This window comes from Phyllobates terribilis, unplaced genomic scaffold, assembly GCF_046119375.1.
Source record: "Phyllobates terribilis strain yellow unplaced genomic scaffold, ASM4611937v1 Scaffold_1__5_contigs__length_1240528914, whole genome shotgun sequence".
NCBI lineage: Eukaryota > Metazoa > Chordata > Amphibia > Anura > Dendrobatidae > Phyllobates > Phyllobates terribilis.
In genome coordinates, this window is record NW_027362761.1 from 1086159091 (window position 1) to 1086175004 (window position 15914).

The following is a 15914-nucleotide window of genomic DNA, read 5'->3' on the forward strand; positions in this document are numbered from 1 at the left end:
TGAGATTCTTCGGTTCCGGCCATTTCTGGATGGCAGTGACCTTCTCCGGGTCTGGTGCTACTCCTTCTGGACTGACGATGTGCCCCAGGTACTGAACCTTCTGTTTGAGCAGGTGGCACTTGGAAGGCTTCAATTTCATCCCATACCGGGACAATGCTTCAAATACCTTTGCCAGGTGCTTCAAATGGTCCTCATACGCCTTGGAGTACACTATCACGTCATCCAGGTATACCAGCACGTCTCGAAGTTACGGTGTCCCAAACAGCACTCCATCAATCTCTGGAACGTTCCAGGGGCGTTGCAGAGTCCGAACGGCATACTGTTGAACTCACAGAGTACCATCGGGGTAGTGAAGACCATCTTCTCCGGGTCCTCCTCAGCAACTGCTACTTGCCAGTTCCCACTAGTGATGTCAAGGGTAGAGAAGTAATTTGCAGACTTTAATGCAGCCAGGGATTCCTCTGTACGGGGCAAAGGGTATGCATATTTATGTGTTATGTGGTTTACCCGTCTGTAATCTATGCACATCCTCATGCTTCCATCCTTTTTCCTGACCAAGACCAGGGGAGATGCCCAGGGGCTACAGCTATCTCTTATTACCCCTGCTTTCTTCATGTCATGCAACATTTCCTTTGCTTTCTGGTAGTGTGCTGGTGGTATGGGCCTGTAACGTTCTTCGATGGGTGGATGGTCACCTGTGGGTATTTGGTGTTGTACCCCTTTAATCCTCCGAAAATCAAGTGGGTGTTTGCTGAATACCTGTTCGTATTCCTGGACCACCCTGTGTACACCTTGTTTTTGATGGACAGGAGTGGCGTCTGTCCCAATATGGAGCTGTTGACACCAATCCTCCACCTGGGTTTCTGAGTCATTACCCTCCACTGTGTCAGATGAGGTTAAAGACTCTACTGTATGTATGACATCATCATTCACAGTATACAACCTGGCAACAGTGGCGTATCTTGGTAATTTAACTTCATCCTCCCCACAATTTAGGAGACGTATGAGTACCCTCCCATTGCGTACATCAACTACCCCTCTAGCAGTTAAGATTATAGGTCTGTGTTCTGAGCTAATGGGCTCCACTACCGCCTGATAGTTCTGTCCCTTGAAACCTATTGCTGCCCTACACCAAATCAGCATCTCACTCATTGGGGGAATTACAATGGGTATCGGGTCTGTCACCCGTACATTACCAATCTCACCACCTGTTAGCTTTACCTGTTGCTGGTACAGGAGGGCTCGAATCTCTCTCTGGAGCACCTTCCTCTGCCCTAGTTTGGCAGTGTCAGCAATCTGTTGGAGCAAAAACAACACTTCTCCCAAACAGTTACCAACAATATTTGTACCAAGTATCATATAAAAGTCTGTATCACCAGGGTTAGATTCTATGACAATTAGTCCTTGGTCCTTTAGTTCCACTCTTCCCATCGTCACTGTCACGTCCTTAACCCCTACTAGGTTAAGAGGAAGGCCATTAGAGACATACACAGAGAGGTTCGGGGCTGGCGGGTGGAGTTCATCTATGGACCAGTACCTTTTGTAGAGGACATCAGGTATGATGGTTACCTGTGAGCTGGTGTCCAGTAATGCAGGTGTAGCAATGCCGTCCAGCACGATGGACAGGAAAGGCCTTCCTCCTACAAACCGATTGTACCAGCTTGATGGGCCTGGTTGATTTACTCCTGGGTGTCGGCCCTCGGCCCCAGGGTTTGCTCGCTTAAAGGACAGTTCCACGCTGTGTGGCCTGCCTTGTGGCAACGGTAGCAGATGAAGTCTCCTGGAGGGCGACGTTGGTCCTCCCACGGGGTGGCGTTTTCCTCCTACGGGGTAGCATTGTCCTCCTTCTCCTCATCCAGGGGACATCCTCAGGGCTGTCAGCGAGTAGAATCCTTCCTTCCGGCTCGGGCTCCTCCTGTAGCTGCAGGGTGCTCAGGACAGTGGCCAGGGTTTTACTTAGCTGGCGCATTTTAGAGCGCAGGCTGTCCAGCTCGCTAGGGGGCACTGTTTGCATCTTTGTTTCAGCCGTCACTGAAGGAGCGGTGGGGGCTGCGGGCACTGGGGTGGCCCCACCCTGGTAGCGCTGGATAGCAGTCCTTTATGTTTCCAGGGGCTGTAGACCCTTAATAGCCGTGACCTTGAGGGTATCAAAGGTGGCGTCTGGATGATCTAAAGCCCACCACAGTACAGTTCTGCTCTCCTCCTGGTACCTCCCCCGGATGAACTGTTCAGTCAGCATTTTATTTTCATCTTGTATGCTGGCTGGACTAACCCGTTTCAGGGCCCGCAGGGCTTCCTGTAAGCGCCAGGCGTAGTCCCGGATACTGTCCTCAGGTTGATGGACACAGTGGTAGAACCTCATCTGGAGATCTGTCTCAGTGCGGTTTTCAAACACAGTTTGCAGTCTCTTAAAGATAGTGGATACTGATTCCTGGTCTGCGGCTGGCTAGGTTTCAACTTCCCGCTCTGCGGCACCAGTCACTTGTCCCAGCACAACAGCAGCTCTCTGCTTACCAGTCATAGAATACATGTCCAGTACCCCGCATATTTTTCTCTTGAATCCAGACAGGGTGTCTGGTTTGCCATTATACTGGGGAAGCCATTTTGCTCCAGCGATATACGGCAGGGCCATGGGTATCAACGGAGTCACGACCCCTGCTGGTGGAGCGGCCGCTCCGGCCTGTGCAGCGCCGGGCGCAAGTTGAACAGCAGGAGCGTTAACCGATGCTCCGGCGGCTTGCTGGTCGTCGGCCATATTTGCGCCCCCCCTAGTAAACCGTAGCCTACCTTCTTCACTTCTTATCAGGTAGGCCGCAGCTCTGCGGGCGACGGTCTTCTTCCAGGACCTTGCGTCACTCGCGTCTGATGTCAGAGCGTCCTCTGGACTCCTTCCAGGACCTGACGCTTCCTGGTGCTGCGTCGGGGTCGGGGCGTGTCCTGGGCTTCACGCGCTTCCAGCGGTTACGCCCCTCTACTTCCCGCGCGGCGACAGGAAAATGGCGGACAATGGCGGGAAATCTCGGGAATGGCAGGAAACCTTCACCACAGTGAGTATTACAGTCTTTTAAGGTGCACAGTACCCGGTGGCAACGGGCACGGAATGCTGTTAGTGACGCCAGAAGGTGACGCGCCCCAAGGGCCGTGGGGTACTCAGCAGCCGGGCCTACGGATGCCGGTGGGGGATATCACGGTGGCTGGCCCGGTCCGTGGCCCAGGGCAGTCACCCAAAAGGGGAATTATGTATAGGGGATTTGTAAAGTGTTTGTGACGCCACCTGTGGAATGCGGCTAAAGGGAGCCGCCGCTGCGGAGCAGTCCTCTGAGGCAGATGTTAGGGCAGCTTATGATGGAAGGGCTCCCCACAGTTGGAGCGGGCCTCAGGGCAGCGTGGGGTAATGGATGGTGGTACAGGGGAAAGATGGCCAGGGCGGTTCAGGAAGAAATGACGGACACTCACACGGGGGTTCGCTTCGGTACCTTTACTGGTCTTGATGCAGGTATGGTCCAGGGTACTCGGTACGCAGGGTGGACTTCTGGACTCTCCCCAGTGAGCGGGTACAGGGATTCCTGATCCGTTGCTTTCACTTGCTAAGCTTCTGACCTGCCTGGAGCTAGGCCTAGCTTTATTACTGTCTCTCATTCTCTTTTGAACCTGCTGACCTGGTGGTAGGGCTTTCTCCTGAAGATCACTCTCCCTGGACACTGGGGCCTCCGTGACTCCTAGCCCTGGTACAATAGTCAGCGTTGGTCGACCTGGGACTTGTAGTCCTCCAAGTATCCGGTGGTCCCTACTGGGTGTGAAGGTCCCTGTAGGCGCGGACACGGTGTCCGGTGTATACTTTGGGGTGAGCCTAGTACGCTCCCCTGCCCCCTTAACCCCTCTCTCCTTTCCTCCTTGCCGTCGGCCACACTCGGGGCCCTCACTACGGCAGCAGCAGACGAGCTGCGTCTTCGCTGCTCTCAGCGTCAGCACGCTCTTCAACTTACTTCTCATTGAACTAACTTCTGACTAACTGAGCTGCCTGGCTCCACCCTCCCTATATATATCCCTATCAGGGCTCCCTCTGCTGGTCTGACGTGATAGGGTGGAGGCGTGTGAATGTAATGAGGGCCTCTTGTGGAGAAGTCCATCCATGCACCCTACTGGGTTCTGTGGCACCTGTGCGCAGCAGGGCGCCACACACAGCCATAGTAAAAAAAATTCTCTTTGTTTTCACTCTCACCCCTATAGTCCTACACGTTCTACTAACCCTTCTCATTCCTACACCTAGCAATGAAGTGGTCATCTCTCCCTCCATCTCACCTCCTCCTCAGATCTGTTCCTCAACATACAATCCTCTGTCTCCAAACACAGACAGCCACCTCACGCTCTCTCCTGCTCCTCCTCACTGCTGGAGATATCTCTCCAAATCATGGCCCTCCTCACCACATCCCCACAGTCACTTCTACCTCTCATCCACAATCTATCAAATTTCCGCAACCTTTCTAACCCTATACCCATTGCCCATCCCCCCCGTTCCCCAATCCCACCAACAGGAGCTCTATGGAACGCTCTCTCCGTCTGTAACAAACTTTCCTACATCCATGACCTTTTCATTACTAACAAACTTTCCTTCCTTGGCATCAACGGTACCTGACTCACCCCCTCTAACATGGCCTCTCCAGCTGCACTTTCATACGTTGGATTCCACCTTTCCCACACCCATCGCCCCATTGGCAAGCATGGCAAAGGAGTTGGTTTTCTCCTGTCAGATAACTGTACTCTGCTGCCCGACTAATCCACCTGTCCCCCCCGCTATTCCCTGGCCTCTCCCCTCTGTCAATCCCTTCACTGGCTCCCCATTATCCAGAGACTCCAGTTGAAAACCCTATCCATGGCATACAAAGCCAACCACAACCTGTCTCCTCCATATAACTGTGACCTAGTGTTCCGGTACTTACCTGCACACAACCTCCGAGCCTCAGAAGATCTTCTCTACTCCCCTCTTATCTTCTTTTCCCACAATCGCACGCAAGATTTCTCCCGTGCATCCCCCTACTCTAGAACGCTCTACCCCAACATATCAGACTGTCGCCTACCGTGGAAACCTTCAAAAGGAAGCTGAAGATCCACCTCTTCTGACAAACCTACAACCTGCAGTAACCACTGCTCCACCATACTGCTGCACAACCAGCTATCTACCCTCACCTACTGTATCCTCACCCATTCATTGTAGACTGTAAGCCCTCACGGGCAGGGTCCTCGCTCCTCCTGTGCCAGTCAATGATTCGTTTTTGTTCAAGATTATTGTAATTGTTTTTTGCTATGTATATCCCTTTTCACATGTAAAGCTCCATGTAATAAATGGAACTATAATAAATAACTTAATAGGGGGAGGTTAATTTGCTGTGAAGACTTCAGGACTCCTAAGAAAGTCCAGCAAGTCCCTGTATCACCTCCTACATAGGATTCAGCTATGGAATTGGTTCAACACCAGCGCAGAGCTTGCTCAAGAATGGCAGCAGGCAGGCGTCAGTGCATCTGTACACACCGTGAGGAGAAGGACTTTGGAGGCTGTGCTGGTGTCAAGTAGGGCAGCAAAGAAACCACTTTTTTCCATGAAAAAGATTAAGAACAGGATTATAAAATGCAGTAAAGTACAGTGATTGGATTACAGAGGACTGGGGTAAAGTTATTTTCCCTGATGAAGGCCCCCTTCAAACTGTTAGGGATATATGGAAGAATGAATGTCCAGAGAAGAAAAGCTGAGCGCTACTTTGAGTCCTGTGTTATGCCAACAGTAAAGCAGCCCGAGACGAGTCATGTGTGGAGTTATCCATCATCAAAAGGGAGTGGGCTCACTCACAATTTTGCCTAAGAACACAGCAGGAGCATTTTTGTTGATTAACAATGCATATACCAGCATGACGGAGAATATCTCACAAGGCAATAGTGACAACTAAGTGTCTGGTAACATTGACATTTTGGGTTCATGGCCAGTAAACTCTCCAGATCTCAATTCGATAGTGGTCAATCCTCAAAAAGCGGGTGGACAAACAGAAATGTATGTAGTCAGCTCCAAGCACTGATTAGACAAAAATTGTCCGTCAGTCAGGATTTGGCCCAGCAGCCGATATCCAGCTGCCAGGGCGAAGGGAACGAGTCTTGAAAAATAAGGGTCAACACTGTGAATATTGAATCTTTCCATAAACTTGATGTATTTGTCAATAAAAGTGTAAAACTTATAAAATGCTGATAATTGTAGTACAGTAACCACAGAAACATCTGACTAAAAGCTCTAAAAACACTGAAGTGAACACCAAAATGTGTATCAGTCACAAGACTTTTGGCCACGACTGTACATAAAGTGACACAAAACAAGATACAAGACATAGGTCAAAAAAAATTCTTCATCTTCTCCATTAAGTCAATCCGTGAAAAATGGGACTGCACTCAGATGTCATCTGAGTGCAGTGCGATCTTTTCCAAGGACTCATTAACTTGCATGGCCGAGCGTGATCCGAATATTAGATGAAACTCAAGCATAGTGATTTTTGTCCTCGGACAGACTGTCTATGGGGCCGTGCACATGTCCGATTTTTCTCCTTGGGCAAACACTGGTCAGAGTGCGATTCAATGTTTTGTCAGATCGCACTCCGACCGACGACACGGTTATCTGCACCTGCCTTAACATTGCAACGCTAACAATAGTGATCTCAGCAAGGACTGCTGGGAGATTTCAGCTCAGAAGCCTGCAAAATCTCTGAACGCAGCTCTAGACTATCACTGGCTGTAACTCAGGATTAGTAATCGATACGTTTTTCGAAAGTTACACAATAAACTATAATAAATTACTCTCATGTGAACACAAATTCTAAAGGAGAACTCTAACACTAAGATATTAACTTAAGGACGAACTCACACATCCGTGGTGGGACGAGACCACCCGGCCCGGCTCTCCGGACCTGATCAATGCCTCATCTATTCCTAGGAGGTAATCACAGATCAGCACTGGTGACCCAGCGGTTGTCAGATCTGAGCTCGGTCCATGGAGCACAGATGTGTGAATTCAGCCTTACAGAAGTTGTCCCAGAGTAGAAAGCCACAGCTGATGGATTACAGCGCCACCCCTGGGCACAGGCTGTGTGTGGCATTACAGCTCAGCACCTGTCACGTCACTAGACCGGAGCTGTAGTACCAGACACAACCTGTGGCCAGGACTGGCGCTCTGTGTTCCTTTTCCTCCTGGACAAACCCTGTGCAGAAAAATACAGAATCCAGGAACCTCCAAACATGGCAGAAATCGCCAAGTTCTAACAGTGCATAATGGGCGCAGCTCCAGCCATACTGTCAGTGACTGGAAACCTGGTTTATAGCCCAACTGCTGACAGGTGAGAGGCTGCGGCTCCCTGGAATCACCGGCTCTGACCCGTCACCGACCATTGCTGCTCTACAGCAGTCTATGAGCCGCTCTCTAGAGTGCAGGGGACTAAGCACATCCAGCTGGAAGCCAGGCTGCCCCCCGGGACTGAGGCTGCCGCCCGGGACTGAGGCTAACCCCCCCCCGGGACTGAGGCTGCCCCGGAGCTCCGTGTGGGGCGCGCATTCATGTCTCCCCAGTAATCAGCAGCCTCACCACCCACCACTCGCTCTGCAGCCTCCTCCCTCCGCCGCACGCAGCTCCAGCAGCCACTAGGACCTTTGATGACGTCACGGCCATATGACTGGTCACGTGCAGGGGAGGAGTCAGGCTCCGGACTGTGCGGATTTAGTTGAGAGAGGGATTCGTTGATGGGTGTGATTGGTTCCTTATCAGTCATGTGACTGCAGTCTTGACTGGCTAAATAAAGAGTGTGTCGAGTTACGAGTGTGACTGACTGCACGATGTACCTAGTGGAGCTGTCTGTAGTTGTGCGGCTGTCCTATGGATGTAGCAGAGCTGCAGAGCTGTGTGTGTCCTATGGATGTAGCAGAGCTGTTTGTGTCCTATGGCTGTAGCAGAGCTGTGTGTGTGTCTGTATTATGGGTGTAGCAGAGCTGTGTGTCTGTACTGTAAATGTAGCAGAGCTATGTGTGTCTGTACTATGGGTGTAACAGAGCTGTGGGTGTCTGTCCTATGGGTGTAGTAGAGCTGTGTGTGTGTCTGCTATGGGTGTAGCAGGGGTGTGTGTGTCTGTTATATGGGTGTAGCAGAGCTGTGTGTGTCTTTATTATGGGTGTAGCAGAGCTGTGTGTCTGTACTGTGAATGTAGTAGAGCTATGGGTGTCTGTACTATGGGTGTCGCAGAGCTGTGTGTGTCTGTACTATGGGTGTAGCAGAGCTGTATGTGTCTGTACTATGGGTGTAGCAAAGCGGTGTGTGTGTGTCTGTCCTATGGGTGTAGCAGAGCTGTGTGTGTGTCTGTCCTATGGGTGTAGCAGAGCTGGCTGTGTGTCTGTCCTATGGGTGTAGCAGAGCTGGCTGTGTGTCTGTCCTATGGGTGTAGCAGAGCTGTGTGTGTCTGTCCTATGGGTGTAGCAGAGCTGTGTGTGTGGGTCTGTCCTATGAGTGTAGCAGAGCTGTGTGTTTCTGTCCTATGGGTGTAGCACAGGTGTGTGTGTCTGTATTATGGGTGTAACAGCTGTGTGTCTGTACTGTGAATGTAGCAGAGCTGTCTGTACTGTGAATGTAGCAGAGCTGTGTGTGTGTGTCTATCCTATGGGTGTAGCAGAGCTGTGTGTGTCTGTACTATGAGTGTAGCAGAGCTGTGTGTGTCTGTACTATGGGTGCAGCTGAGCTGTGTGTGTCTGTACTATGAGTGTAGCAGAGCTGTGTGTGTCTGTACTGTTACGCTCGCGCCCGGACTGACTGGCGTGAGCTTGATTAGTGATCCCACTGGACCATGAACCGAGGAGTGCCTGGAGGGGCGTAACTAAGTATCAACTCGGTCCGACCAAGGTCACACGGCGGCTCAGTCGACTCTGTGAACCAAGGAGGAACCGAGCAGAGGGACCAGGTGCTACTCCAGGTCAGACCCCGGTCACAGCTGTTGACCCCCACCGGGGAATGCAGGAACAGGCAGGTTAGGCTGGCGTACAGACAGGTGGGTACTGGCAGGCACGGCTGGTATGAAGAAAGGTGGGTATTGGTAGTCATGGCTGGAATGCAGACAGGTGGGCACTGGCAGACACGGCTGGCATGCAGACAGGCGGGTATGGCAGGTAGGAATGCAGGATAGGTACCAGTACAGACTGGGACACAGGAATGGACCCGCAGGTGTGGTGGAAAGCAGAGCAGAGCGAAACCGCAGATGCGGTGAACAAGCAGAGCGAAACTGCCAATGCGATGAACAAGCAGAGGAGAGCGAAACCGCCGGTGCGGTGAACAAGCCGAGCAGAGCAGAACTGTAGGTGCGGTGAACAAGCCGAGCAGAGCAGAACTGTAGGTGCGGTGAACAAGCAGAGCAGAGCAGAACTGTAGGTGCGGTGAACAAGCAGAGCAGAACCGCAGGTGCGGTGAACAAGCAGAGCAAAGCAAAACCGCAGGTGCGGTGAACAAGCAGAGCAGAGCAAAACCGCAGGTGCGGTGAACAAGCAGAGCAGAGCAAAACTGCAGGTGCGGTGAACAAGCAGAGCAAAACCGCAGGTGCGGTGAACAAGCAGAGCAGAGCGGAACCGCAGGTGCGGTGAACTAGCGGAGCGGAATCGCAGGTGCGGGGAACAAGCAGAGCGGAACCACAGGTGTGGTGAACAGAGCAGAAGGTGCAGGCAGACAGGACAGGGCTCTGTTCACATGGAACAGACTGGAAAATACAGGAAGATGGTTAAAACACAGGAGGTAGATACGGAAGCAGGGAAAGGGGACAAGCAGAACGAGATACACACAAGGTACTTACAATGAAGTAGCGAGTGGACACAAAACTCACAAACAGAAGTACTGAGACAACGAGTTGGTGTTAGGTGCAAGTTCAGACACTGCAGGAAAAGGGAAGGTTCGGACATAGAGACAAACAGGTAACGGGCTAGGACACTGTTCAGACAGGAACTGAACTGGGAACAAGATACAGGAACGAGCCTGGGAACTCAGCCCCCAGGGTGGCGGAAACAGACTAGATTCAGGACAGGACCTGGCAACTCACAGTTGCACAGAACACACTGTAAGAAAGTGTTGCTCAGGCACCTGCTACTGGGTGGAGGGGGTTTAAGTATCCAGTGACTCACAGCAATAGGCTGGGGACGCATTAGGACTGCGCACACTGTAGCTTTAAGAATCAGGAAGCAACAGCGCCGCCGCCCTAAGCCAGCAGACAAGAGACATACAAACAGCAGGTACTGGAGCAAATTGTGCAGCCTGGCCTGATAGGTAAGATTGCAGTCTTGCATGGTGGGAGATGGTAAGCCATGCAAGCACGCCGCCAGGGATGTTACCTCCCCCTTTACACCCCCTCTTCTTCAAGCCAGCAAGGATTTCCTGCAGAGAATTTGGAGGCCGATCCTTCTCTTCAAGAAGATTACCTCTTCTGTCCACTAGAGGGAACGAGACTGGTCTCACCATCTTGGTAACTAGGATGCTTCCTCCCATCGAGCCATCCTCAGCAACAGAGGAAGTGGATGAAGTACCAGGAACAGGACACAGGAAAGTCTCTCACCACTTGTTAATATCGGGTAGTACCCCAAAGGATTCACGGGACAACTGGAGGTCCCCCACCAGGTTGGAGGGATGCTGAGACTCGGGGTTAACCACCGCTTTGACGTACACTTTGCCCATCTTACTGGAGGAAGTGGGCGAAGTACCAGGTACAGGGTGCAGAAAAGTCTCTCTCCATTTGTTATCAGGTAGCACCGCGGGGGATTCAGGAGACAACTGGAAGTCCTCCGTCTGGTTGGAGGGGTGCAGAGACTCGGGGGTAACCACCGCCTTGACGTACAGTTTGCCAAGCTTATTGGATGAAGTGGGCGAAGTACCAGGTACAGGGTGCAGAAAAGTCTCTCTCCATTTGTTATCAGATAGCACCCCGGATGATTCATGAGGCAACTGGAGGTCCTCCGCCTGGTTGGAGGGGTGCAGAGACTTGGAGGTAGCCACCGCCATGATGGACTTATTGCCAGATTTGTTAGAGATGGAGGATCCTTGCTTAGGGACCAACTTCAGTCTGGTTTCTGAGATGACACGTCTGCAAGGCGGGGCGGTGCCTAAAGCCAGATCATTGATACAATCGTCGAGACTGTGTGGGGACAATGCCTCCGCTTCCCTTCCTTCGGAGACTTCAGCGCACAGCGAGTCAGCGACTAGCAGATCTGGTGAAGAAGAAGAAGAAACTGCTGACTGTCCTGAAGATATGGGGACTGGACACCCCTTGCACCTCAGCAGTCCCCCAGGAAACACCATGCAGGATCTCCAGACCTGAGCGGGCACTAGATCTCTCGGCTCTGGACGACCTGAGGGTAAACCAGACAGCACCTGGAATGTGAACTTCTTCATGTGTAATGCTCAAATCTGGAGCTTAATTTGTACAGACATATTTTGACTGTTTCTGAGTAGGGCTCGTCCTTCCGCTGACAATGCCCAAACCGGCTTCTGGAGTTGTCGGACGGGAATCAGACACCGACTCTTCAAGGCTTTAAGCCTGAAACTTCCGGTTAATCCGAGGCCTTCACTTGCCACGGAGACAGTCATTGTCATCTGTGGAGAGGAAACAGTAACGCCAAGGGCTGCCTCTCCTACAGGCCTAATGTCTTGGGATTATCCAACCTTCGCTGGACAAAGACCGTCAGGGGATCCCAAACAACCGCAGCTGGACCGCAATCCGATTTTGTGACTGAGTTCTGGCCTCTTCTTTGCCTGACGAACATAGTCATCCTTCATGGATTCTGTGCGGATAGCTGCCTCTACAGGCTGGGGAACAGGAGGTCTTTGGGAGGACAGGACCTGGCGTGACGGTTTACCTCTACGCCTTGCACATCTGGACTGCCTCTTGAGGTTGGGAAGAGAAGTATTCTGTGGAGCATTGTCATCCTGTGTGGATTCTATGTGGGCAGCAGTCTCTTCAGGCTGGAGAACTGGTAGGCTACCTACACACATCACCCATCGGGGCTGCTCCAGGATATTGGGAAGGGAAGCTTTAGCAGAAGCTTAAGGATTAGGGTCATTGAAGACCATTAGAAAGGCCACCAGGAAGGCCTGCACATCAGAGACGATTGGATGCCATGCTTCCCATGGGGGGGTGATCCATTTCAAGGCATCACCCGCTATGTAGGACATCAGAAATGCTATTTTAACCCGATCGGCAGGAAAATAGTGAGCATAGAATTTGAAATGCAGCATGCATTGCTCCACAAATGCACGGCTTCGTTTTGGATCCCCATAGTACCGTGGTGGATCCGCAGGAACGAGTGCTGATAGCTCCATTTGGGCTGGTGGTAAATCGCCTGGCCCTCAGCTTGCGAAATTTTTTTCCCTTGGTGCACGTATTCGCCAGACAAGGATTCAAATGTCTCTGAGAGCGAAGGGCTGTGGGGCTCAACAGGAACCATGTCCTGAGCAAACTGTTACGCTCGCACCCGGACTGACTGAAATGAGCTTGATTAGTGATGCCACTGGACCATGAACCGAGGAGTGCCTGGAGGGGGGTAACTAAGTATCAACTCAGTCCGACCAAGGTCACACGGCAGCTCAGTCGACTCTGTGAACCAGGGAGGAACCAAGCAGAGGGACCAGGTGCTACTCCAGGTCAGACCCCGGTCACAGCTGTTGACTCCCACTGGGGAATGCAGGAACAGGCAGGTTAGGCTGGCGTACAGACAGGTGGGTACTGGCAGGCACGGCTGGTATGAAGACAGGTGGGTATTGGTAGTCACGGCTGGAATGCAGACAGGTGGGCACTGGCAGGCACGGCTGGCATGCAGACAGGCGGGTACTGGCAGGTAGGAACGCAGGCAGGATAGGGACCAGTACAGACTGGGACACAGGAACGGAGCCACAGGTGCGGTGGACAGCAGAGCAGAGCGAAACCGCAGATGCGGTGAACAAACAGAGTGCGGTGAACAAACAGAGCAGGGCGAAACCGCAGGTGCGGTGAACAAGCATAGTGGATCAAAACCGCAGGTGCGGCGAACAAGCAGAGCGGAGCAAAACCGCAGGTGCGGTGAACAAGCAAAGCAGAGCGGAACCGCAGGTGCGGTGAACAAACAGAGCAGGGCGAAACCGCAGGTGTGGTGAACAAGCATAGCGGAGCAAAACCGCAGGTGCGGCGAACAAGCAGAGCGGAGCAAAACCGCAGGTGCGGTGAACAAGCAAAGCAGAGCGGAACCGCAGGTGCGGTGAACAAGCAGAGCGGAACCGCAGGTGCGGTGAACGAGCAGAGCAAAACCGCGGTGCTGTGAACAAGCAGAGCAGAGCTGAACCGCAGGTGCGGTGAACAAGCAGAGCAGAGCTGAACCGCAGGTGCGGTGAACAAGCAGAGCAGAGCTGAACCGCAGGTGCGGTGAACAAGCAGAGCAGAGCTGAACCGCAGGTGCGGTGAACAAGCAGAACAGAGCGGAACCGCAGGTGCGGTGAACAAGCAGAGCAGAGCGGAACCGCAGGTGCGGTGAACAAGCAGAGCAGAGCGGAACCGCAGGTGCGGTGAGCAAGCAGAGCAGAGCGGAACCGCAGGTGCGGTGAGCAAGCAGAGCAGAGCAGAACTGCAGGTGCGGTGAACTAGCAGAGCGGAGCGGAACCGCAGGTGTGGTGAACAAGCAGAGCGGAGCGGAACCGCAGGTGTGGTGAACAAGCAGAGCGGAGCGGAACCGCAGGTGCGGTGAACAAGCAGAGCAGAGCAGAACCGCAGGTGCGGTGAACAAGCAGAACAGAGCGGAACCGCAGGTGCGGTGAACAAGCAGAACAGAGCGGAACCGCAGGTGCGGTGAACTAGCAGAGCGGAGTGGAATCGCAGGTGCGAGGAACAAGCAGAGCGGAACCACAGGTGTGGTGAACGAGCAGAACAGAGCAGAAGGTGCAGGCAGACAGGACAGGGCTCTGTTCACATGGAACAGACTGGAAAATACAGGAAGATGGTTAAAACACAGGAGGTAGATACGGAAGCAGGGAAAGGGGACAAGCAGAACCAGATACACACAAGGTACTTACAATGAAGTAGCGAGTGGACACAAAACTCACAAACAGAAGTACAGAGACAACGAGTTGCAGTTAGGTGCAGGTTCAGACACTGCAGGAAAAGGGAAGGTTCGGACATAGAGACAAACAGGTAACGGGCTAGGACACTGTTCAGACAGGAACTGAACTGGGAACAAGATACAGGAATGAGCCTGGGAACTCAGCCCCCAGGGTGGCGGAAACAGACTAGAAGTCAGAGATACAGGTAACGGCCCTGGGTACTCAGCCCCCAGGGTGGCGGAAACAGACTAGATTCAGGACAGGACCTGGCAACTCACAGTTGCACAAAACACACTGTAAGAAAGTGTTGCTCAGGCACCTCCTACTGGGTGGAGGGGGTTTAAGTATCCAGTGACTCACAGCAATAGGCTGGGGACGCATTAGGACTGCGCACACTGTAGCTTTAAGAATCAGGAAGCAACAGCGCCGCCGCCCTAAGCCAGCAGACAAGAGACATACAAACAGCAGGTACTGGAGCAAAGTGTGCAGCCTGGCCTGATAGGTAAGATTGCAGTCTTGCATGGTGGGAGATGGTAAGCCATGCAAGCACGTCACCAGGGATGTTACAGTACCCCCCTTTATGCCGTCTCTTCTTCAAGCCAGCAAGGATTTCCTGCAGAGAATTTGGAGGCCGATCCTTCTCTTCAAGAAGATTACCTCTTCTGTCCACTAGAGGGAACATCGAGCCATCCTCAGCAACAGAGGAAGTGGGTGAAGTACCAGGAACAGGACACAGGAAAGTCTCTCACCACTTGTTAATATCAGGTCATGGGCGTACCCACCGTGGGGCAGGGGGGGGGCAGCTGCCCCCCCCTAGAAGCAGGGCCACAGGCCGCACACACCCTCGACCATGTGGGATGATTGACAATACCTGTGACTGGGCTCCTCCCTAATGAATGCTTACTCTTATTGTGATTGACTGCTTACTGCACACATGGTCCGTGACATCATTAAGGTCCTGAAGTAAGTTTGCTGAAATCGCTGGCAATGCCTGGTATAATATATAAAGTACAGGAGACTGGAGTCACTGACAGCAGTGTGACACTTCTATTATTTCAGCGTCTGCAGACAGGACAGGGGGTGGATGTGCGGCAGGAGATGAGGCAGCAGCTCAGGGTAATAAACGGAGAAACGTATAAAATAGAGTATAATAAGCAGCACTGAGTGTCACATGGCCCTACCTGATATGGCCGAGCATTTAACCCCATAAGCACTGGGCTATGTTATTATAATAATGTTATTCTTTTTCTTTTTAATTTCTGCGCTTTCGTCTTTCCCTCCCTTCTTCCTTTTTTTTTTGGAACCAGTGATACTTTTGATTGACACCATCCATTTTATACGGTTTACTAAAAAATGTGCAATAAAAAAAACAACCCACGAGCATAGAGCATCGGATGCGATATGCTAATGACACTCGGCTCCTGTTCTGCTGCGAGTGTGATCCGAGTGTCAGTGCTCTGTGCTCCGATTCTCTCACATGACAGAATTGCAACACAGCTATGGAGGAGATGGAGAAAGTAATTTCTCCATCTCCTCCATTGCTGGTGTCCGTGGGAATTGCACTGCACTCAGGTGACATTTGAGTGCACCGCCCCATAGTGTTACACTGCCCCATAGTGTTACACTGCTCAAGTACAGTCCTATTTTTTTATCGTATTGCACTTGTCCGATTTATTCGCTCGTGTGTCAGCGAGCCCTTGTAGTTTTTAGAGATCGTACTTTTGTGGACACGTTGATACCAAATGTGATTTTATTTTTTTTGATCACTTCTTTATTGTTCACTAGGGTAAAGGTGGGAATG

General features: G+C 52.0%; 2 protein-coding genes across 11 annotated transcripts in view; one reads left to right on the forward strand and one right to left on the reverse strand.

Annotated features, from left to right (window-relative positions):
• LOC141160600 (translation factor GUF1, mitochondrial-like) overlaps positions 1 to 14913 on the reverse strand; it is a 63493-nt gene extending 48580 nt beyond the window's left edge. For 5 of the 7 annotated variants that reach the window (XR_012250378.1, XR_012250414.1, XM_073645557.1 and 2 more), the window contains exon 1: positions 7623 to 7723. The gene's annotated coding sequence lies outside the window, so the exon portion shown is untranslated. Of the gene's footprint in view, positions 1 to 7615; positions 7724 to 14770 lie in introns of those variants that run through there. The other 2 variants (XM_073645555.1, XM_073645554.1) reach the window with 2 other exon arrangements.
• The window catches only part of YIPF7 (Yip1 domain family member 7), a 133330-nt gene continuing 131912 nt past the window's right edge, over positions 14497 to 15914 (forward strand). Inside the window, exon 1 of one of the 4 annotated variants that reach the window (XM_073645551.1) lies at positions 14497 to 14581. The gene's annotated coding sequence lies outside the window, so the exon portion shown is untranslated. The other 3 variants (XM_073645548.1, XM_073645550.1, XM_073645549.1) reach the window with 3 other exon arrangements.